Raw genomic sequence first — 25,117 nt, forward strand, 5'->3', positions numbered from 1 at the left:
ACGGAGCATGGATAAGAGATGGATTCATTTCCAACACTCATGACCTGAGTGGGATCCTCCCTAACTGCTTTAGGTTGACCAAGCTCTAGGGCTTCTATCCTTCTCGTCATGGCGGCGAGTTTAAGTTCGGAGTCATCAACTCTATAGATGCCGCCTTTATTTGGAGTAAGATTTGCCCTAGTTTGAGGTCCTCTAGAAGTTTCCCATTGGTGGGATTTCTCAGCTAGATCTTCTAGAAACGCCATGCAGTCATCGACAGATTTATAAGTAAATCCGCCACCACAGAATGACTCTACCATGGATGTAGTGGGATAGTTTAGTCCGTCATAGAGAAATTGGACTAGTCTACTCTTTTCATAACCATGGTGTGGACACTGTAGTTCCAGTTCTTTAAATCTCTCGAGATAATTGTAGAGAGACTCTCCTTCTTGTTGCACAAAATTATTAAGACTTTGCCTTAAAGCGGTGGTTTTGTGCTTGGGAAAGAATTTCAGAAGGAATAAACTGGTTAATTCTTCCCATGTGGTGATGGAATGAGGTTGTAAGGCATACAACCAAGATTTTGCTTTCTCTCTCAAAGAGAAAGGGAACAACCTAAGCTTCACTATTTCATCAGACATATTGGGGAATCTTATAGTCCCACAGATTTCTTCAAAATCCCTAACATGGTGGTAGGGATTCTCGTTCTCAACTCCACGAAAGAGTGGGAGCATTTGGATAATGCTCGGCTTTAACTCAAAGTGAGCCGTGGAGTGGGGTAACTGTATGCTTGATGGTTGAGATGTTCTAGTAGGGTTCATGTAATCCCTGAGTGTCATAGGTGGATTTCCTTCCCTGGCTTGGTTCGGATTTTCACCCATAGTGTCACTCAAAGAGAGATTGGCTAGAAGATTACTTAGATGAGTTTCTCTACTGATGAAACGACCTCTCTTATCACGATATCTATCGGGCATAAACTAGAGCCCAATGACCAAGGATATTTTCAACAAATTTTTTTTTTTTTTTTTTTTTTTTTTTTTTTTTTTTTTAAATCGAAAACCGATGAATCACTACGAAGACCCTAGAGGAAAGCAAACACAATCAGTCTGACTCCACCAAGCAACCTAAACAGAATCTAGACGAAAGACAAGTTGGTCAGATTCACCCTAAAATTCTAGACAGCTCCTACTTCGTTACAAAGCTTGAACTCTAATTGTTATGAGGGTTACTCCGTCAAAGTAATACGGTCAAACAATTCTTGGTGACGACCAACGATGAACGTTGTGATAGCCGTCCAACCTTCGGTAGCGTTGCCTCTTCTCGAGGTGACCTTTTAAAGAATTGATTAACACTTTCCTTTGAGGAATGCCCAAATAAAAATTAAGTCCCTGAATTGTTTCAAAGATCCTATGAGCTCGAAACCTTAAGGGCTGATGTCTAATTCAGATTTTAGAGTTTAGGTGAAGTTTGGGATCGTGAATGTTGTTACCTATTTGGGCAAGAGAACGGTGATGAAATCCGTCTCCTATCTTTCAATTGGGTTATTGCCCTTACTAAAATGCTTACACTAAGCAATTCGATCAAAACAATTAGGCACACAAAACACACAATTACCCACTGACAGGGGCTTCGTGGGTGATTTAGAGAAATTACCTCCCGTTCCAGACGGGCGATGACCCTTGCAGACGACCCGGGCCACTCTCCCCTTGAGTGTTCCAACCCGAGGCTTCGATTTTTGGTTTTCGGTTACAAATTATAAAGCCCTCCAATTTAGGGTCAAAACTTTAATACCAAAAATAAAAACTAGAAAGTCTAAAAGTCTCTCTCTCACCAAAAATAAAAAATTACTAAAAATAAAATGTAAATCTTCCTTCTTGAGCTCCTCTCCTTGTTGCGCCTTTTCCTTCGCTCCTTAGCGTTCTACACACAAAAAATGGAAAAGCAAGTCAAAGTGTCCAAAAATAAAAACTTACCAAAAATAGAAATAAAATCAGATTTAATTCAAACTAAGTCCCCGGCAGCGGCGCCAAAAACTTGAAGGGCCTAAAAAGTTTCCTAAATAGGTCTACACCCGCAAGTGCACGGGTGTCAAGTTGTAATAATATCCGGTAAGACCGGTTCGTTCCTCAGAGACTAAGTCGAATTTTGATTCTAATCTTAAAACTATTAGGTTTTCAGGAAATGATTTGATGGGTAATATATTTTTTTTTAAAATAATAAAAAGACAAATAACAATTTAAAATAAAATAATACTAAAGTGATATTCAGATAAAGGGAACCTAGGGTTTTTGAATCCGTTTTCCTAAAAATTCTAACGACAAATTAATTTTTGGTTTAATTTGAGTGTTCTTTGTATAACTCAGGTTTTCAGTCCATGAACGGTCTGAAAACCCGGAAGGTTTTATCGTTAAAAATGGTAAAAACTCTAATAAATTGTCGAGAAATTGATTAGTACGACTTCATCTAAACCCTAGATATACAATTAGTTCTTCATGATAAAGGATTGAAGCTTGAATATATGGAAAAAGAAAAGAAAATTAGAAAAGTTAGATTTCTCACAAAATTTTCCAGCCAAACAGAGCCTTAGGGAAGCAATTTCCTTCTGATTTTCTGAGATTCTGCCAAACAGACCCTCCGGGAAAGCGATTTTCTCGTCTTCCCGGAAATATTTTCCTTAAGAGAAAATAGTTTTCTCACCTTCTTCGATTCTATTTCTCTCACTAATCCTTTCTGTTTTCTCTCTCTTTTCTTAATATCTCTCTGTAAAGTCTCTCTCTCTATCTCTCTCTCACTAAGAAATAGAGGAAACAATAAGAAAATCAAAAATCAAAAGAAAAACTCCATTAACAAGCTCTCGGTTTTCTCTCTCTCTCTCTCTACGATATCTCTCTGTCTCTCTCTTGTTCTTTCTCTCTTTCTCTTTAATCTCTCTGTAATTCCTCTCTCTCTCACAAATAACAGGAACTACAATTGAATAGATGAAAGAAAAATCAAAACCTCTCTATCTCTCTCTCTCTCTACTGTTATAGCCGAGATAAGAATCTCTCTTTTTCTCTTTTCTCTCTCTATCTGTAAACTCTTCTCTCACTAAAGAGTTACAATCAAAAGAAGAAGATGAAAGATAGAAGATGATGATGATGATGATGATGGTGAGCTCGGGTTTCTTCACTGTTTCTTTCTCTCTCTAATCTCTTTCTTTCTTGTTTTCTGGCCGTGAGGATATATCCCCCACTCCAACTCCCTTCTCTGTTTTTAAAGAGAAATTAATCTCTCTCTCTTTACCTGCCTTATAGAAAAATATACTTTCTATTCTCCCTCTCCAATTCTGTTTCATAACTTCTTAAAATTCTCATTATCTCTCTCTTTCCTTCCATTCTCGGTTTCATCTTTATCTCACTTTCCTTCTTCAGCCTCTTATCTTCTTTCCATTTTTTCTCTTATCTTCTTTCCATTTCTGTTTCAATTTTGAAAACTCTCCTTTTGAAGAACTTAAACAGCTCGGTTATAAAAGGATGAAGAAGATGATGACGTCAGCTGACGTCATCGAGTCGGGTTGAGTCGGGTCGGGTCGGGTCGAGTCGGATCACACATATAGCCACGTGTCCCTCTTGACTTCTAGCATACCAAATTTGACCCGAACTTTGACTTGCTCTAATTTATTCATCCGGACTCCGATTTGACTTCCGTTTTCGCCTACGGGTTCACCTTGGACTCTACTTTCCATCCGAGCACTAATACTGGTCATGAAATCAGAATCAAAAAATGACCAAAATACCCCTGACATCAATTTCTCCCGATTTCATCTGTTTTTCACCCTGAACTCCGTAAAAGACACCTGAGAAAGAAAACCAAGCAAATCATCAGAGTAACAGCTCGAACTGGACTAACTAACCGGAGTTAAGAGAGTCAAATGAGACATTTTCACGTCTCATCAATTGGCCCTTCATTAGAACTTCCCCCCGATGATGAGGATGATGGAGATGAGGACGATGGTGTTTGTGGGTCTCTTTGAAATTCTCTTGGTGGCACATCTTCTTCTTCTTCTCCTTCTCCTTCAAGTCTAAGTTCAACTTGAACAATTTCTTTTCCTTTCCATTCCCATGCCAAATCTTCTTCAAATACCACATCCCTACTAAATAGAACTTTATTGACAATTGGATTAAACAACTTGTAACATTTCATTTGCTCATTATACCCAAGAAAGATACATTTCTCACCTTTGTCATCAAGTTTTGTTCTTCTTGCTTCCGGTATCTTTGCATAAGCAATACATCCAAATATCTTTAAATGAGATACACTAGGCTTGTAATAACCCCATGCCTCTTGTGGGGTCTTCATATAGACACTTTTAGTGGGACATCTATTTAACAAGTATACGACACATGCAACGGCTTCACCCCAAAATTCTCTAGGCAAACTTTTTTCTTTTAACATGCTTCTTGCCATGTCTAATATGGTGCGATTTTTCCTTTCGGCAACTCCATTTAGTTGTGGTGTGTATGACGGAGTAAGTTCATGAACAATCCCATGTTCTCTACAAAACATATCAAATGCTCTTGAGGTGTATTCTCCACCTCTATCGGACCTTAGTTTCTTTATCATAAAACCACTTTGTTTCTCAACCATGTTCTTGAACTCTTTGAATGCCTCAAATACTTCGGATTTATTTTTTAAGAAATAAACCCATGTTTTTCTACTAAAATCATCAATAAAAGTGAGAAAGTAATTGTTACCTCCATTTGTCATTGGCTTCAATGGACCACAAACATCGGTATGCACAAGCTCCAATATATTAGATGCTCTCCACCTCCCTTCTTTAGAAAAACTTGTGCGATGATGCTTGCCAAAGATACACCCTTCACACACCTTGTTTGGGTGATCAATACATGGTAAACCCCTTACCATATTTTTGCTTGCCAAGGTCTTCATCCCATCAAAGTTTAGATGCCCAAGTCTCAAGTGCCACAACCAAGATTCATCTTTCACAATAGAGTTTAAGCATTTTGCATCACCATGTTGAATGTTCAAGGGAAATAATCTATTCTTTGCCATCTTTACCTTAGCAATTAGAGTTCCACTTCTATCTCTTAATGTGAGATGAAGATCCTTCAATCTTATATCATAACCCTTTTCTAAAAGTTGTCCCAAACTCAAAATATTATTTTTCATTGCGGGAACATAATAGACATCGGAAATATAGTTATGTTTTTCATTTTTTAGTTGAATGAGGATATTACCTTTCCCTAGCACCGGTATCTTTGAGGAGTCACCGAACTTTACACACCCTTTCACACTTTCATTCACTTCAACAAACAATTCTCTTTTTCCACAAATATGATTACTTGCACCGGTGTCGAAATACCAAGTGTTTGTTTGTGATTCGTCAAAACCATCACAAGAAAATAACAATGTAGGATCAACATTAATTTCTACTTCATCTTCAACAAGGTTTGATTCTTCCTTAACTTGATTTTTATACCAACATTCATTACTATAATGCCCGAGCTTGTGACAATTATAGCATTCAATATCCCTTTTGTCTCTACCTTGGCTATTATAAGCTCTATTAAAGTTTCCTCTACCTCTTCCTCTTGGTTCATTTGTTCTTCCTCTATTAAAAAAATTTCTTCCTCTTTGGTTTCCAAAGGCTCTTCTACCATTATCATAACCTCTACCATAACTCTCATAGCCTCTTTCTTTTTGGGGTGTATATTGTTTTTCTTCTAAAGTGAGTTTTGCTTGAAGTACTTGATCAACCGAACAATTTGGAGAGGTTGCGACATTTCTATTCACCCTTTGTTCATGGATTTGCAATGTTCCCATCAATTCATCTACCGTCATGGATTCCAAATCTTTTGATTCTTCAACGACAATAACCACATTATCAAATTTAGGTGTCAAAAGACCGTAAAATCTTCTCCATCACCCGAACATCATCACATTTTTCACCACACCTTTTCATTTCGTTAACATTAGACAATACTCTTGAAACATAATCGGAGACAAGTTCTCCTTCATTCATACTCAATCTTTCAAATTCACCACGCAAAATTTGGAGACGAACCTTTACCACTTTATCAACTCCTCTAAATGAATTCTTGAGAATATTCCAAGCCTCTTTCGATGATTTTGCTTCGGACACTTTTTCAAATGTAGGACTATCAATTCCTTGATAGATAAGAAATAAGGCTTTTTTATCCATCTTTCTTGAGTCTTTAAGAACACACTTTTGTACATCATTCATAAAACTCTCTTCTTCTTGAGTTGGTTCTACATAACCATTTTGAACAATATCCCATAAATCTTGAGATCCCAATAATACACTCATTTGAATACACCAATGTTCATAGTTCTCTTTAGTTAACCTAGGTATTTGAGGTTGTATCATATTTGACATTTTCTTAAAAGATCCCCAAAAATTTCACAAACCCTAGATCTCAAAAATGTTGAAAAAGCTTGAATTGATAAACTAATATGGCTCTGATACCAATTTGTTGGAGATTAGAGGTATAGATACTTCAATACACTCAAATAAACTCAAAAGATTCACATCAACATACTTTCATATAATAAAGCTTCTTTAGATCTACACAATCTCATAAAACAAGAGACACAAAGTTTTGTCACAATATTAAACTAGATAATGAAGTTAGTTCTTACCTTAAACACAATATTCCTACTAGATCTATGTCTTCTTCTTCAAGTTTCTTGTATACTATTCTCCTTTTACTTTTCTCTCTCTAGATTGATCTTGAACTTGACTAAGAAAAGAACTCTCTACACCCTTTTAATTAATTTCATGAGGCTTTTACTTTTTTACCCCTTCTAGTTTGGTAAACCATTTACTCAAACCCACACTTTTATATTGGGCCCAAACCCAAATTTGGTTTAAAAGCCCCCTTTTCAACAACATTAACTATGATCGACCAATTATGTAGCTTACTTGTTATCCTTATGAATTTCAGAATCAACACTCGTAGTTTCCATCTTTATCTAGAGTCTAATTCTTTTGAGTGAATGAGTGTTTTGCTTGATCAATGAAACAAAAACTGCTTTGTCATATTAGAGAAAAGATGAATTTCGTGAGATATTATTTTGGTTGGATTAAGAGATTATCAAGATGATAAAGCTGATGCTATTTTAAAATATATCCATGGTTAAGCTACTTTTGAAGCGCAAGATATCAAATAAGATTTACGGTTTTCAACCTGTCTCATGAAATGGTGATGATTATATGTCAAACTTGAAGAGCAAGATAGTTGATAAGATTAATGGTTTTTTTTTGTCTGATTGAAGAAGTTGTTTCATACCCTGTATCAAATTCCCGTTGAAAACTTCGAAGATTTTGTTAGTCATTTTTTTTTTATGATTTTAATGAACAATCTTCATTTCAGTTTGTTTAATAAGAGCAGATTATTAGCTTATTGCCTCCAATAAATAACATCTAATCCATTTCAATCAACAACTAGTACTTTAATATTTTCACCAAATTGTTTCAACTCATTATTATTACTAACTTTAATCTTAAATCTTGAATAAACTTATACACACAAGAGCATCTCCAATGCAAAACTCAAGAAAAACTTGAAAATACGTAAGAGTCATTACCTAGATACACAGTTTTGTTTGTAATATTGAGTGGATAATTGAAGTATTCCAGAGAAATATCAAATATTAAGTTTCTTTTCGGGACATGTATATTAGAATTAAATGTTGACACATCTTCTTAAAATCAAAATTGAATTTTGTGTGGAGAGGTTTTTTTTCTTCAAAAATTCTATAAATTCAGTTTCAGATTGAGTTTTGCGTTGGAGATGTACTTATAATGAAAACCACCTTATTTGCACCTTTATAGGTATTTATGTAATTAGTGCAAAGAATATGACTCATCCTTCATTAGCATAAGTACGAGGAAAAAAGATTCAAAGACAACTTTTGTGATTGATAACAAACATGCTAACCTATAACATTTCAACCAACATGTTTCATATGAGCCGGTGACAAACAAGTCATCAAACCCGAATTAATGAGATTACACAAAGAAAAAAGAAACCATCACTACCTTAAGAACCAAAGTCACATTATAACTGAAATTGGTCTGTTACTTGAATATTGTTACGGTATCAATACATATGTTCAAACCACCGCACACATAACTTGAAGAGCTTTTGTGCCATAGAAGTAATGAACGCAAAATAAGCATGTCTCCAAGATTGCTTCCATAATAACACCCCACATAAACCCCAAAAACCTGTTACAAATCCAAGTGATGCACTTATATAAAACCACTTCATCTCAAGCCAATCATCCTCCTCATCATCTTTTTTTTTTTCTACCATATCCCGGCGATTGTGGGTGTTCATTCTCATTGCAGTTCTCGAGTGGAAAACCACAGAGTTTTGGGTTGCCGACATAACTCAATTCAGTAAAGCTTTGCAATTGGTTACTTAAAGGAATTTTGCCTGACAATTTATCTCCCCTTCAAGCTCATAATTAGCGCTTAAATCAAGGTTCTTGATTGAAGTCAGATAACCAATATCTTTTGAAATCGTTCCGTGGAAATGATTGTGACTTAGATCAAGTTTCTCAAGTCTAGTAAGATTATATAACCATGCAGGTAAAGAAGAATTTATCTGGTTACGAGAAAGATCGAGAATTGAAAGAGATGTAAAGTGTACATGTGGAAGAGTTGGTATTATGGATGAATCTTGAAAGCATGAAACAAGACGTAGGCTTTCTGTGACACCACTCAATTGAGGTTGAACGTATTTTCAGCTGAATGAGGTTGAACGTATTTTCAGCTGAATTGTCAATTTTTTAGTCAAGAAGACCTTCAATCAGTAATCAGTCTCAAGACTCAGATTTTCTGTGACACCACTCAATTCTTCGCGGGGCTTAATGTCTTAAGACGTTATGGCCACAAAGAGAGTAATAAATATGGGTCCATTTAAACTTGCGAAGATTGTGACAATAAAATTAGTCGGAGGCTTTTCTCGTCAGACTTTTCTACCTTCTTAAGTTTGATTTTTCATCGACTCTCTCAATGCGTTTGATTTGTCAACAACTGCTAGCTCAGTTGGTGTTGCATCTCCTCCAAAATTCCCGAGATTCCAAAACTTGATTCACAGTGGAGGTGGAGTATATGATTTATTTGACCTGGGTTGTTATTGATATAAATAATGAACTATAGGGTAACTTGTATGGCCCTTAGGGGGTATGGCAGTGACCGAAGCTATGACGTTGTAAGTTATGAGAATGGCAGTGTAAAAAATTCTCAAACCCTATTTTATTCCAATCAAATCTAAATTGTGATTACAACTTATATTTATACTAGTAATGAAGAAGAAGATGAAGAGAGAGAAGATCTGTTATTATAACATATTTAGTTATAATAACAGATTTAGTTTTAACAAACTAAAAACAGTTTAGTAACTAATCTTATTGTTTATTATTTCAGCTAGCTGACTCGAGAGTGCTTTCAGATAAATGGATTTGCTGACTTGTGGCTGCCTTCAGACATGAACTGACTTTGACCAAGAGAACCAAGAAGACCACGACCAGGACTTGACTTATAGTCAAGATGCATTGACTGGTCCACATATAAAAGGATGAGTTAGAAAACCCTAACTCATTTCTCATCTGTTCGAAACCCTAGCCTCTCGTCTGTGCGAAACTTCCCTTCTCTTCTGTTCAAAACCCTAGCACTTTCTTCATGTAATAGCTACTGTTAACAGCCCCCCTCAAACTCATGGTGAGGATGAAAGATGATCCATGAGTTTGCTTCGTAATCGAGCAAAAACTTCAAGTGATAACCCTTTTGTAAAGATATCCGCGAGCTGTTCTGTTGTGGAAACATGAAGAACTTGAACCGATCCATCAGCCACTAGATCTCTAACATAATGAAAGTCGACCTCAATATGTTTGGTGCGAGCATGGAAAATGGGATTCGAAGCGAGGTATTTTGCACTTATGTTGTCACAGAACAACTGAAAAGGCTTTTGTAATGAACACTTGAGTTCATTCATCAGGTATGAAACCCAAACTAATTCTATGGCTGTGGTAGATAAAGATTTATACTCTGCTTCTGTAGATGACTTCGCAACAGTTGCCTGTTTCTTAGAACTCCATGATATTAGGTTAGAACCTAGAAATACACAGAACCCACCTGTAGACTTTCGAGAGTCTGGACAACCAGCCCAGTCTGAGTAAGCAGTAAGTTGAGTAATATTGCTAGGAGATAATCGAATACCAGAACCCACAGACCCTTTTAAGTATCTCAAAATCTTTTTGACTAGAACCAGATGAGAAGATGTGGGTTTATGCATAAACTGAGCTGTATAGTTTACTGCATATGAAATATCTGGTCTTGTTAAGGTTAGGTACTGAAGAGCACCAACTAAGCTTCTATACTCAGTAGGGCTAGGTAGCTCATCACCATCTGAAATTGAGAGTCTTTGACCACTAGAAACAGGAAGCTTAGATGGTTTGGAATTTAGTAAAGATGCCTTTTGAAGGAGTTGTAAAGTGTATTTTTGCTGGGTGAGTAGTATACCTGGTTTAGTAGACCCTTGAGAGATCTCAATTCCCAAAAAATAAGCCAGAGGTCCTAAGTCCTTCATCTTGAATGTACCACTAAGATCACTGATTAACTTGTTGATGAGAGGCAGTGAGCTGCCTGTGAGAATAATGTCATCAACATACAATAACAGTACTATCATCTCTGAATCTTTATGAAGTATGAACATGGAATGGTCTGCTCTACTCTTGTGAAAACCATAATGGTAAAGAAAGGTGGCAAATCTATTGAACCATGCCCTAGGAGCCTGTTTAAGGCCATATAGGACTTTATGAAGATGACAAACATGAGACTTGATGTGGCGTGAAAATGCCACATTTAGGTCACTTAACTTTGATGAGTTAGTTCTTTTCGGGTTTTATTTCTAAATATTTATGTGTTTTTATTGCTAGGTTGTTTATTTGGAGTTTGGTGTTAAATTCAGAATAAAGAGAGCGAATTATCACATTTTCATCTTATGCGAAAAAAAGGAATAAAAGAGCACCAGGGGTATCTTGGTCATTTTGGTCAAGTTCAGAAGTGGAGTTAATGACGAGTCCGACGGTGAAAACGGAAGTCCATTCGGGGTTCGGACGGAGAAGTTATGAAATAAATAAGTCATTTGCTTTCTTGAAGCTAGAATTCTAGACATTTGATGAAGGCACCTCCTTAGTCTCAATCAAAGCCCAAGTCCATGAAAGACCCAAAGAAGAAGAAAAGAATTTATGGCCACTCCCTTAGTTCCAATGAAGACCAAGTCAAGTCTTGGGGACTTAGTCAAGTCAAGGGTTTGAAGGGAGTGGTTGAAAAGTCTTTGGGAGAGGCTATTCTAGGTAGGGGTGGGAAAAAGATCCGGAAGACCGCTACCCGACCCGTTCGACCGAGATAAAAAGTGACCATGGACACCCGATGGTCATAATGGTCAGTGTCCGACCGATCCGAAAGAATTGGCGGACGGTCACGGTCAAAATTCTATGTCGAAGGACCGACCGCTAACCGACCGACCAATATAGACCGTCCAAATAACCGACAGGTACTAGTGACCTAATAGGTTGACCGACTAAATTGTCCTCATTTTTAGAAGTTGACCGTTGAATTTTATAGACATATGAATATATGATGGTTGTTGGCTATAGTCATATAGTCCTCTAGAAGACCAAACATTAGTGCATGGCTTAATTATATCTTGTCAAATGATGATCAACTGTGTTTTTTTTTTATATTTGCTTTTGATTTCTTGGTTAAACATCTTTATTTGTAAGTAATTTTGTTTGTATTAATAAAAATAAGTTCTGAATTTAAGTAAATTTTATTGGAAAGTCCGGACCGAGATCGTCCGGTGTCCAACTGGCCCGGTAAAATAAACGATCTTGGACGGTCAATGGACAAAGAATTCTTGAGAGCGACCGTCCGAATCCGCCCGAGTAAATAGGTGGTCACCAACAGTTTATGTCCGAGTCGACCGGTTCGATGAAGTTAGAGTCCGATAACGACCGGTCCGGACCGATTCCCACCCCTAATTCTAGGGCTGATTTTGGAGAGAGGAAGGATCATCTTCTCCAGGTGAGAAAGTTTCTAGGGTTTGAGGGTTTCTTCTAGGGTTCCCTTCAAGTTGGTAAAAGTTGGAAAGAGAGAGTAAGAGAGAGAAGGGGTCGGCCATAGCTTGGCCGGCCAGCACATCTGGCCGGCCATAGCTTGGCTGGAACGGGACAGCAAGAGGACGCCGGTAGCAGCTCGGTTCTAAGAGGGAAGCATCACCATTGAAGCTCGGGTTCTCTTGAAGGCCTGCTCGGGTACCACCCCAAACCAGCTCGGGACTTGGAGCAAGCACGAGCCAGCCGGAAAACCAAACAGCAAGGCTTCACGGCCAGCAGCAAGAATGGGACTCCATCTTCTAGGTAGCAGCTCCGGCATCATTCGGGACTATCATATTCAGCTTGGGCTACACATTCCGGCCACGGGACAGCAGCTCGACTTCCAAAGAAGCTGCTAAAATCAAGCACAACATGGCTCGGTTTTGAGCATCAACTGCACTGGAAAACCAGGGAGCTCGAGCTTGGGATTTGGCGCCAAGAACAGCAGCTCGGGCTGCATTCCATGGCTTAAACTTGGCCGGAATCTCCATCTCTTGGCTGGACATTTTGTGGTTGTTGCTTGGGATTCTCTTGCCTTTGTTTTTTGGTGATTTCCTTATGTCTGTCTTGCTATTTGGTGTTGTTTTTGCTTAGAGAGAGAAAGCTTGGGTTTGGTTTTCATGGAAGTAAAGTGATATGAGGAAGAAGAAGATGTTGTGATATGGGGAACTCTGATTTTGCTTGGTGACACCAAGTTTGCAATTCTAAAGGGAATCCAAATATGCGTTAGGGGGAGATTGGCAGCACCTTGACACTTATATTTCCCGATGACCCTAGCCATGTGCTTCATCGAAAAAGGGGGATTCTCGCTTTAACTCATGTCTTTCTTAATCTTCTTTCCATTCATTACTTGCTTTGCCATGTTTAGCTAATTCGTGCGTCGAATATGGTATAAATGTGATGAATTCGTGGTTATTTATGTGATGATTTAATAGTTTGATAATAAATTGATGTTCTCTTATTTCGATTACTTGTTTAATTTGTTTTCATGTGTCTTATCAAGTACTTCGCATAGTTAATCGATTAGGCAATGTGATCGACGATTCGGTTTTATTCGTTTAGGAAGTTTATTTGACTAAGTATTATCCCCGGACATACGTAGTGCTTATGAACATCCTCCTTAGGAATCGAGACTAGGTTTGTATCAATCCATTCGATTAGACCGTACATAGTTGTAGGTTCACTACAACGGATTCCCGGACCTCGACACTTCTCTCAATCGTTGTTCCCAACTCTTGTTCCTTCGACTTTTCTCTCGAATCTCTCTCGCCCTCTTACATTGATATTTAGTTTGTTTTACTTGTTTTATTCTCTTATTGCTTATGCGTTTAAAAACCTCTCATTATCTTCGTTTATTCTCGCTTTTGTCTAACTAAGCCTTTGATATCTAAACCGACGAATAAGACCATTCGATATCCAAGCTACATTCCTATCCTTGGATCGATCCCGGCTTTGCCGGATTACTACTTGATACCTCCGCTTGGGTTTGCAACCTTTTCGGGTGCATCAAGACTCTTTATCTGGTTGTACAAATCCAGGAGGCTGAACCATAAACACTGCCTCATCCAAAATACCATGAAGGAAGGCATTTGACACATCTAATTGTCTTATATGCCATGATTTTGTTACTGCCAAAGAAAGAATCAATCTTATAGTAGTAGCCTTGACAACAGGACTAAAGGTCTCTGAAAAGTCCACACCTTCTTGTTGATGGAATCCTTTTGCAACTAATCTTGCTTTATATCTTTCTATAGTACCATCACTTTTCTGTTTGAGCTTGTATACCCATTTGCAGCCTAATACATTCATTGAACTTTGATATGGAACTAATGACCAAGTTTTATTTTCCTGCAATGCCATGTATTCTTCTTGCATAGCCTGACACCATTCTTTCTGTTTGGTTGCCTCTTTATATGTTGTTGGTTCAGTGGGTAGTTTTAGAATGGAAAGATAGGCTACATTGAGGGTGTGAGATGATGAGTAGTGAGCCACAAAGTCAGTGGGTAGATTTTTATGCTTGATAATACCATTTCTACCTCTAGTTATTATTTGCTCAGTTTGTGGTTGAACTTGAGAGATAGCTGGTGTACTAACAGTATTGTTAGGTGTCCCTATCTCATGAGCAGACAACTCCCTTGAGTTTGGATTAGCTGGTGAGCTAGTACTAGGACGAGATGTACCTAATTCAGGCTGTAAGGACTGAGTAGTGATAAGAGAGGGCAGAGGTAGTGAAATGAAAGGCTCTGAACTCTGATCACAACTAGACTTGTTCTTATGGATGTTGGTGTATGGAAAACTACCTTCATCAAAAGTAACATGTCTAGAAATGTATAATCTTTTGGTGGTAGGATCAAAGCACCTATATCCCTTGTGCTCATTACTATACCCCAAAAAGACACATTTAACACTCTTAGGACTGAGGTTATCTTTTCTAAGCTCTCCTAAATGAGGATAACAAGCACACCCAAAGATCCTCAAGTTGGAATAATCAGGAACAACATGAAACAATACTTCAAATGGTAACATACCTTGAAGAGTTGGAGTAGGCAGTCTGTTTATGATATAGACAACAGTATTGAATGCATCAAACCAAAGAGACTTAGGTAAAAAGCAATGAAAAGACAGAGTATTTCCTAACTCTGTTATGTGTCTATGTTTTCTTTCTGCCTTCCCATTCTGTTGGGGAGTATATGGGCAAGAACTTCTAAAGATAATGCCATTAGAGTCTAAAAAGGATCTGAAATCCCCTTTCTGTAATTCAGGGGCTCCATCAGATTGAAAGTAAACAATCTTTACCTTGAGTAGATTCTCATTTGTGGATTTGAAGTGTTGAAAACACTTGATGCTATCAGACCTTAACTTCATAGCATAAATCCAACTATACTTGCTAAAATCATCCAAGAATAAGATATAATATCTAGCACCATTTGGAGTAGTAATAGGAGAAGGTCCCCATATATCACAGTGAACCAAATGAAGAGGTGTATTAGTGGTGGTATGAGATGTGTCAAAAGGTAAACATTTACTCTTTCCTAGTTCACATGAGTTACAAAATGACTTGTCACTGTTTGTAGATAGCTGAATTTTGTTTTCTTTATGAAGTTGTTTCACAATACCATGATGGGAATGACCTAATCTAGCATGCCAGGTATCAAAGGTTGTAGCAGTTTGTGTCATATGTGCTTCAATTGATCTATGTGAAATCATATTCTGTTTTACCTCTATAGGGTATAGACTATTTTTTACTGGACCTTCAGCTAGGATCTTTTTGGACCAAATATCCTTAATACTATATCCCCAAGGCATAAACTCTACTGAAACAGAATTATCCTTAGTGAATTTTGAGATGGATAATAAATTTCTTTTGAGATTAGGCACACATAGGACTTTATTGAGATCAAAGACACAATTAGAAGTTGATAATTTTGATGTACCTGTACTTGCAATTGGTAGAAATTTACCACTTCCCACCATAACTGCTTCAGTTCCTTGATAAAGTTGAGGTGATAATATATTTTCAGAAGTATGAGTCATATGACTACTGGCTCCTGTGTCAGCCAGCCAAGATTGTTCTTTGATAACAGTAGAATTGGACAGATTACTAGTTGTATAGCATGTTTCAGTTGATAGTTCCATGTCTATATCAAAGTTTTCACAATCATGAAATTCATCTGCATTCTCATCAGAAACTATATCTGTATGACATTCTTGGAACTCATCATCTTCATCACTAAAAGTATGATTTTGAACTGCTGCATTGTTACATTCTAGTAATGATTCTTCCTCATATGGATAGGACTTAGAATCATGTTGTATATTTTCAGCATCTTGAGTTATTTGTTGAATATCTTCAGTATGATATCCATTTTGAGTTTTATGTTGCCTATACCTAAAATAGCATACTCCAGCAGCATGACCCCATCTTTTACAGATCCCACATGGTACTGTAGAGAAATCAAAGTCTTCTGCTTTTTGATTTCTATATTGATTATTTGAAGCATTTAGAACAGTACCTTCTTTCTTAATAAGAGCTTGATTCTTATAGAAAGTAGGAGAGGGTTTTTGTTTCTGCCCTTGTCTATATCCTGATCTATTAACATAATAGACTTCATGAGCAGAATCTTTGGTAGATAACCATTGCTCATGCTGACCAAGCCTTGATTTAAGTTGTGCTAAAGAAAGAGATTCATTATTAGCCCTTAAGGCTATAACAAATTGGTCATATTCTGAAGATAGACCATGAATGGCTATTCTAACTAGCTCAGACTCAGTTACTCTATCATGAACAGACAGAAGTGAATCAGAAATAAGCTTGATTTCTCTAAGATATTCAGCTATAGAGGCATCACCTTTTTTAATGTTTTGAAGTTTTCTTCTAAGCTGATCTTTCCTTGATTCTAAGCCTTCATTGTTGGTGAGATCAAGGTAATTCCATATCTCTTGAGCAGATTGAAGACCATAAATATCAAAATAGATTGACTTTGATAGTGTACTTTTGAGATAAGACTTGACAAAACTTTCCTTTGTCCTCCATTGCTGATAGTCTGGATTCATCTATTCAACTCCATGAATAACTTTCAATTGAGGTGGTTCTTCAATGGAACCATTAACAAAACCTATGAGTTCATAGGTATTAAGCATTGTCTCGACTTGGTCTCTCCACATGAGATAGTTGGAATCATCCAACTTTTCAGTAATGAAGCTGGTTACTGCTGAAATTGGAGGAAGATTGCTTTGAGTTGCGGAAGCCATGAAAAGGCCTGAAAAAACAGTAAGTTTTCTGTGATAATCACTGAGAATTTGATGATTTTTGTGTTGTAGTAACAAATTTTAACCTTGAAATGTTTGATTTTGCGAGATGTTTGATCTTAATGTTGAGATTGTTGTTGAGTTTGGGAGAAAACTTGATGAAGATCTAGCCTCTCGTCTGTGCGAAACTTCCCTTCTCTTCTGTTCAAAACCCTAGCACTTTCTTCATGTAATAGCTACTGTTAACAGGCAGAAGCTTTTTCTTTCTATTTGATAGGATTTTTTGTGTCTTCTTTATGTAGAAATGTCAATGCTAGTCATGAAGAGTCATCGATATTAGTTGTGTGTTCTTTCAGTTGAGTTATCTTAAAAACAGCATATTAGTACATCAATAGGCCAGGCGTGGGGCTTAACTCCTGTAGTTTCCCCCTCGAGCAACTTAAAAGAGTTAACTAGATATGAAAAAATATGGAAGCTTTAACTCTTTATGCCAAAAAAAGAGACGTAATATGTCCAGTAAGCATAAAAAAGCATACGCTTGAACCTTCTAATAAAATAGTAAAACATTAACTCTGACCAATCAATTATGTAGCTTAGTGGTTACCAACATGAATTTTGGAATCAATACAGGCCGTGGTCTCTATCTTTTAGTTATTTTTTTGGAAAATTTACTTCTAGGTGTATATTGAGCTAGATTCTAATTCTTTTGAGCCAATGATTATTCCCAAATACAAAATTTTTCAAAATATTTCAGTGATCCAAGTTTTTTTTTTTGTTACGACTTACAAATACTGTGACAGTATAATTGATTGGAGACTATTTAAAATCTGTAGAACTTTCTAGCTTGTTAAATTTTGTTATTCAATCCTTTTAATGAGTTCTGTTGAACTCGAAATTTTCTCATTCTAATTCGTTCAGTTGTTTATTGAAGTCTTATAGACTATTTACGATAAACGCTTTAAAATTGTATTTTGTGTCTTCTTCTTTATGTAGAAATTTCAATGCTAGCTAGAATGAGAAAATTCTAGCTAGCATTCAACAAAAATGAGAATATTAAAGTTTAACCCAGAAGTATCCATGAAGTGTTCAATTTGTGAAGAGGAGGATGAAAATATCGACCACTTATTCCGTACATGTAGTAAGGCAAGGGAGACATGGATGTGTTCTCCATTATATGTGAGGGTCGATGGAACTGATGATTTTAAAACACTACTATGCAAGTGGATTATGAGTAATGAAGATGAGAAGGTTATCGTGTTGAGATTATATGTTACGTGGGCTTTATGGAAAGCGCGGAACAAATGCACCTTTGAGAAGATACAACCGAACAGTTATAGAATAATACAAGATGCTCAAACAATGTTTCATGACTTCTCAAACAATGTTTCATGACTTCTCAAGAGATTGTATCAAGACAACTAGAACGGTTTTGGGTTCCTCCACGCTCAGACTTACTTAAAATAAATTGCGGTGCTGCTTTTGAGCATGGAGAAGCAATGGTTGCGCGCAGCTATATGTCGGAATAGCAAAGGAGAGTTTGTAATGGCTGCTGTGAGAAGTTGTGTAGCTTCAACGACAATGGAGGTTGAAGCTGGAGGGATACAATTGGCTGTATACATGGCGAAACAAATTCCTGAGTATGGGTGCGTCATTGAAGGAGATGCATTGACTATTATAAAAGCTTGTTCAGATCACCCGGATAATGCACCATGGAGGATTCGATCTATTATAACTGAGATTCAAGATGATTCGGCGAAACTTCAACAAGTGGAATTCAAGTATTGTCCTCGAGAAGCAAATAATGTCGCTCATTCATTAGCAAAGTTCAATTTCAAGCTTAAATTAAATCAAACTATGGAGACCTATGAGACTCCGAATTGCATTGTAAGCTCGTTGGCGGCAGATTTAGCCAACATTAATTTTTGCTTAAGTAGCTAATAAATAAGGCAATTGCCTCCATTCATCAAAAAAAAAACCAAGGCTTCTACTGAAAATTATTGTGAAGTTATGAATGAGGCCAAAGAGATGAAATTATTTTGGATGTAAATTAGTTTGAATGAGTCTTTTCGACCACGACAGATGAATTTTGTGCAAAACCAGTTAATTTGCCTAGAGTATCCGTACTAGATGTGTGGAGCTAAGTTAATATTTTGGTTGATGAATCATCTCCTAATTTATTTGATTTGTAAGTCGTTTTCTTTTGTGATTTGATTTTCTTCCGTGCATGATCTTAATAGAGTAGAGACAAAATCGTACACACGACAAGTGAAGAAGAGCGTGTGTGAAGGGGCATGACGCGTGCAAATGTGCAGTATGTACCTTGGACAACCATGGGTCCTCCAACAGGTGGTGAGAGAAGGAAAAAAGGGTCCAGTTACTAAAAACACGTAAGTCGCTATAAAGTTTATATCCAATGCACTAGAGTGTCCAGTTACTAAAAACACGTAAGTCTAAGTCGCTATAAAGTTTATATCCAATGCACTAGAGTGTCCAGTTACTAAAAACACGTATGTCGCTCTAAAGTTCATATCTGGTGCACTCAAATCCTAATAAAATGGATTGGTAACAGAGAATGAATATCATTATTGTGAGAAAATTGGCTTCAGTTTTGATCTAATTTTAGAAAAAAGAAGAAATTATATAGTATAATAGGTAGTTTTGAAAAAATTTTAATCAAGGAAATGAGAACCCATGACTTAAGCCACTTACAGTTTCTTCGAAAATGAAAATCTAAATACTTACAACATTGTGTAACAATCTAAAGTAAAAGACGAACATAATGAGGTTGAACGTATACAACATAGTTGCCTTCAAATTTATAGAGTGCTATAGCAGTACAAGAGCACATGACAATGTTTTTTTTTGTCAAAAATGGCAGCAGTAAGATGAACATCACAAGATAGGGTTAGAGTGATATGACAACCAGAGAACAACTCAACTTAGAGATTTTTATTAGAGTATGATAAATATTTGCCTTTAATAACAAACCACTACAAAGCTTTCTTGTGGCTTCAGTTTTTTTTTTGGTTTTGTGATCAATAGATAATCTCCAACATTTGAATATCAACTGAGGATTGTAATGAGCCCATGAGCACCAGCCATCTTGATCAAAAGGTTCTTCAAAGGAAACAATTGGAAAATCTTAAATGAACTCTTTGTATAGGTTGTCGAGGCTCTGAACTGTTAGCACTGGAGGAGAGCCATCATTTGCCTACTGATGATGAGAAGTTTAAATCATATTTCCCATTTTCTGTACTAAGAAATGTAAGGAAAAAACTATGATGAGACGTCCCCTAATAAAGAGTTACATAAAGCTACTGATGATGGATCATCTTATAGATAAGTAGTTAAGTACACAAAAATGAAAAATCAAAAAGAGATTATTTAGAGATACCAATTTTTAAAGCAAGCACGATTAATCCTCAGTTAAACTTGAAAACACATAATAGTAAGATTTTGTTTTAGGTGCTTAACCCGACTGAAATTATAAACCTTGTGCTGCTTATGATGTATAACTTACGCATCATCCACTTAGAACAACAAATACCTCCGATAGAGCAATTACATCAATCTGACACGGTGAGTCGAGATCCCTAAGAACCAAAACATTGATGATGCCTGTCGTATGGAAACTACTACAAAATACAATTTAGAGTAAATGCGGTACCGGTTGGAACTCTTGAATCATGCTCTATTTTTACATCGTTAAATATGTGAATCATTTTACCATGTCAAGTATTTGGCAGAAAGTTTACATATCGGAAAATGAATGAGGACTCCCTCAAACATACTCCCAAGTGTACTCCCCTCACAAGACAAAGCCATTTTGGTTTTTTCAATCTGACAAAAATGTGAAAAGACCAAAATGGCCTTGTCATTGTGAGGGGGAGTACACCTGAGAGTATGTCCAGCGAGTCCCCCTATCATCATTGTTACATATAATCTAATCTTATTAATTTTTCACTCTTCAAACATCACTTTTGTTCATAAGATTTATCTCACAATAGAAGAAAAGAAACACAGAATTACCTCCATTTCCTAAATAAAATAAATGTTAGGAAAAATAACTTAATAAACTTGTTCAGGAATATGAAGTTAAACGATGTGAAAGTAAAAGCAGAGACACCAAGATAATTTAACGTGACAAAAAATCCCCCCAAGATAGAAGGTAAAAAACCACGGGACTTAGTCCAGAAATCTTCCACTATGATTAAATAATGGGTTACACAATTCTTCACTAAACCTATGGTGGATAAACCAATTGTTCAAGATGTGCAGAAATACTCTTTGATATCAATTCTTCCCTAAACAAATAGAGGATAAACCAGTTCTTCAAGATGTGGGGAAACACTCTTGGATAACAACTCTTCCCTAAACAAATAGAGGTTTAACCAATTCTTCACTAAACCTATGGTGGATAAACCAAACAAGAAAGAGGATACAAAGATTTCTTACTCCTTAGGATTTAAGCAAGTCCTAGATTACTAAAGGTTGAAGAAGATAACCACAAACTAAATTGCTTCACAAGATTAATAATCTTATTTTCTTCAAATCAATATTCTTCTCTTTCAATCTCTCTTGAAAGAACCGCGTCAGAAATCTCTCTTTCTCTCACCTTTTTCTGTTCTCATCTCTCTATCTCTCTCTAATCTGAGGGAATACGATCTGAAAGGATTCTCTGGTAACTCTCCCAACTGGGAGGATACTTTCTGACTTAAAAGTATGAATAATTTATTTCCTTTCATTCCCTATTTATAATGATAATTAAGGAGGTATTTTACTCGAAATAAGATTCCTTTTTAGGCTGGAAATAAGAGTTTCTATTTCCCCCCAAATAAGGAATAAGGGAAATCCTATTTCAATTAAGAATCCCTTTTATATAAGGAGGGACTCCAACAACCTCCCCCTCTCGACTTATGAAAAAGGACCCACCATCCCCAAGCTAACAATACTACCACATAGCTCATGCTTGCCTTTGGAAATGGTTTTGTCATCATATCTGAAGTACTATCTTCTATATGGATTTTCTTGATCTTCAACACTTTTTCTTTAAGAATGTCTTGAATCCACTAATATCTCACATTCAAACTGGATTCAACTCCCATTCACACAAATTCGCCTGAAATATGTGTAAAGTGCACTACTGTTTCCTTTCCATATCTCTGAACTATAAATCTAGCCTTGCTCTGATACCACTTGTTGGAAAAAACTGGTTGAGTTAGTTACGAGGATAATATAGAAAAATTGTGGGAGCAGTAAACGAAGAACTGAAAGTAAATAAGACAACGATTTTTAACGTGGAAAACCTCCTCAATATGAGAAGTAAAAACCATGAGACTCATAGTCCAACAAAATCAACTATAATAAGCAAAGTAGTTACAGACTACGTCCACCCGAGACTCAGACTCCAAAAGGAATCAATCTCAAACACGAAGAAACACGGAGAAACCCTCACAAGAAGCAACAAAAACAACCCAGAAATTTGCAGTCCAAAATGACCCTCAATTCACTAGGACTCCGACCACCAATCCACGATCACACCGTACAATACTAGGTGAACAAGTCAAGAATATTTATGCCGAATTTCAGCTTAATCCGAGAAGAACTCACCATCGGATTTTCCGAACAACGAAGACTGTGCGTGCTGAAAAAGTTCTTCCCTGCTCTTCTCGACAACCTCCTTCTCTCCCATCTTCTCTTGTGCGTTTCTAATTATGCTCTCCACTTCTAATTAAGATTAAGAAAGTATTTATAGACTTTTCCTTAACCCTAATTCCACCGTCATAAGTAACTGACCCAAAGAAACTCGACTTGGGTTTGTTTCCTAAACCAAACCCAACTAGGTTTCCCCACTAGGAGGAAAACCCAACAACCTCCCCCTCCAACTAGGTGGGAAATACAACCAGCCTTTTGTACCCTTGACAACCCTGGAAACCGCCAGCTCCGCTTTTCCTCGACATCCCTGAACAACCAGCCCCACCATACCTCGAAGATATTTCAAATCGAGCAATTTTTTCATCATATGCATCTTATCATTTTATGTCTCCCAAGCAAATAACTACTCCAGCTTCAACCACAAAGAACGAGCATTAGTCTCATTCTCAATATGATGCAATACATTATCATCTACCCATTGCCTCATCAAACCACACACTTGGCGATGTAGCAATGCCGACTGATCTTCAGTTGCCCACTAATCTTCAGTCTTCTCATCGGGTTTCTTCTCATAAAACACCGGAACGTAAAATTCCTTCACAAAGAGGAAGTCTTCCATCTTACCCTTCCATAGATGATAATTAACACCATTCAAACTTATCATTCTACCCATATTCTCCATCACTGACAAAAACAACCCAATAACCAAAGTTATCACAATCCAAAGAACTCTCTAACCTGGAGCTCTGATACCACTTGTTAGAAAAAAATAACCTAATTAACTTATTCAAAAATATGAAGATAACAGATGTGAAAGTAAAAGCAGAGACACCAAGATAATTTAACGTGGCAAAAAACCCCTCCAAGATAGAAGGTAAAAAAGCACGGGACTTAGTCCAGAAATCTTCCACTATAATTGAATAATGGGTGACACAATTCTTCACCAAACCTATGGTGGATAAACCAATTGTTCAAGAAGTGTAGAAACAATCTTTGATAACAATTCTTCCCTAAACAAATAGAGGATAAGCCAATTAATTCTTCAAGATGTAAGGAAAAACTCTTGGATAACAACTCTTCCCTAAACAAATAGAGGATTAACCAATTCTTCACCAAAACCTATGGAGGATAAACAAACAAGAAAGGGGATACAAAGATTTCTTACTCCTTAGGATTTGAGCAAGTCCTAAATTACTAAAGGCTGAAGAAGATAACCACAAACTAAATTGCTTCACAAGATTAATAATCTTCTTTTCTTCAAACCAATATTCTTCTCTTTCAATCTCCCTTGAAAGAAACGCGTCAAAAATCTCTCTTTCTCTGACCTCTTTCTGTTCTCATCTCTTTATCTCTCTTTAATCTGAGAGGATACGATCTGAAAGGATTCTCTGGTAACTCTCCCAACTGGGAGGATACTTTCTGACTTGAAAGTATAATTAATTTCTTCCATTTCATTCCCTATTTATAATGATAAACAGGGAGGTATTCTACTAGCAATAGGATTCATTTTTAAGCTTGAAATATGAGTTTCTATTTTTCCCCGAATAAGGAATAAGGGAAATCCTATTTCAATTAGGAATCTTTTTTATATAAGGAGGGAGCCCAACAATAAATTCGATCACCAACTTCTCCTTCCCCACCACCAAACTCTCCAGAATCTATTTTCTGACATTATAAACAGATAAAAAAAATTGTTAACTAGAAAACTAAAAAGTTTGAATATTGAAAATATAAAGAATTTAAACTTGGAAAACTTCTGCAATTTTATTTAGAGATTAACTTGATAGTAAATGAACGTGAGTGAACCAAACTATCACTGCAAACAACAACAAATAGTATTTGTTATAAGAGCTAAAAACTCAAACACACAAGATTGTTGATTGATTTTAACCTAGAGTGAGAAACAAATGAATGTATAGAGATAAAAGATTGGGTTATTTAGACAGTTATGTTAGGTTAATCCCACATTGGTTGTGAAAGGGGCAGGGGATGTGGAATAAGTGTGGGAGAAGCCTTACGTCTTGAGCTAGCTTTTGGGGTGAGAGAGGCCCAAGACCACCCAACACTGGTATCAGAAAATCTTCTCGCTTAGAGAGAGAAGTCAGAGAGATGAGAGAGAGAATCCTCTCAGATCATATCTGATGAAGCCATTGAAGATGATGATGATTCTCCGTTAATTACTTTGTATGTAGGCATCTTTGTAATAGTTTCAGTTGATTTTTCCCCCCTCTCCACTGAATTTACAATTGACTTCATAGTAATATACTGTGATGAAAAAATTCGGCAATATCGATCGTCGAGTGGGGAGATGGTGGTATGGCCAGTTAGGGTTTGGGTACTAGGTTCTGTTTGGCTAAGGTGGAGGAAAAAGTTTCTTTGATTTTCTAAAGAAAGAGAAGTATTCGATGGAGTGTGGGTGGTGGTAGAACTTTGTAACGAAGATGGTGTAGTGGGTTGATGTGAAGAAGTGTGATTGAAGATAGTGGATGGTTGGGTTGTTGTAGAAATAGGAGACGAGTTTCGACACATACCTTTGATTTTGACT

At 36.8% G+C, this 25,117-nt stretch overlaps 1 protein-coding gene across 1 annotated transcript in view; it reads left to right on the top strand.

The window, feature by feature from the left end:
* Window positions 1-13,064: 13,064 nt before the first annotated feature.
* The window catches only part of LOC147558703 (uncharacterized), an 87,218-nt gene continuing 75,165 nt past the window's right edge, over window positions 13,065-25,117 (top strand). Inside the window, exon 1 of the mRNA XM_086660433.1 lies at window positions 13,065-13,436. The gene's annotated coding sequence lies outside the window, so the exon portion shown is untranslated. The remainder of the gene's footprint in view (window positions 13,437-25,117) is intronic.

Source organism: Eschscholzia californica, unplaced genomic scaffold (genome assembly GCF_041429995.1).
Source record: "Eschscholzia californica isolate CP2 unplaced genomic scaffold, dmEscCali1.0.p SCAF_2, whole genome shotgun sequence".
NCBI lineage: Eukaryota > Viridiplantae > Streptophyta > Magnoliopsida > Ranunculales > Papaveraceae > Eschscholzia > Eschscholzia californica.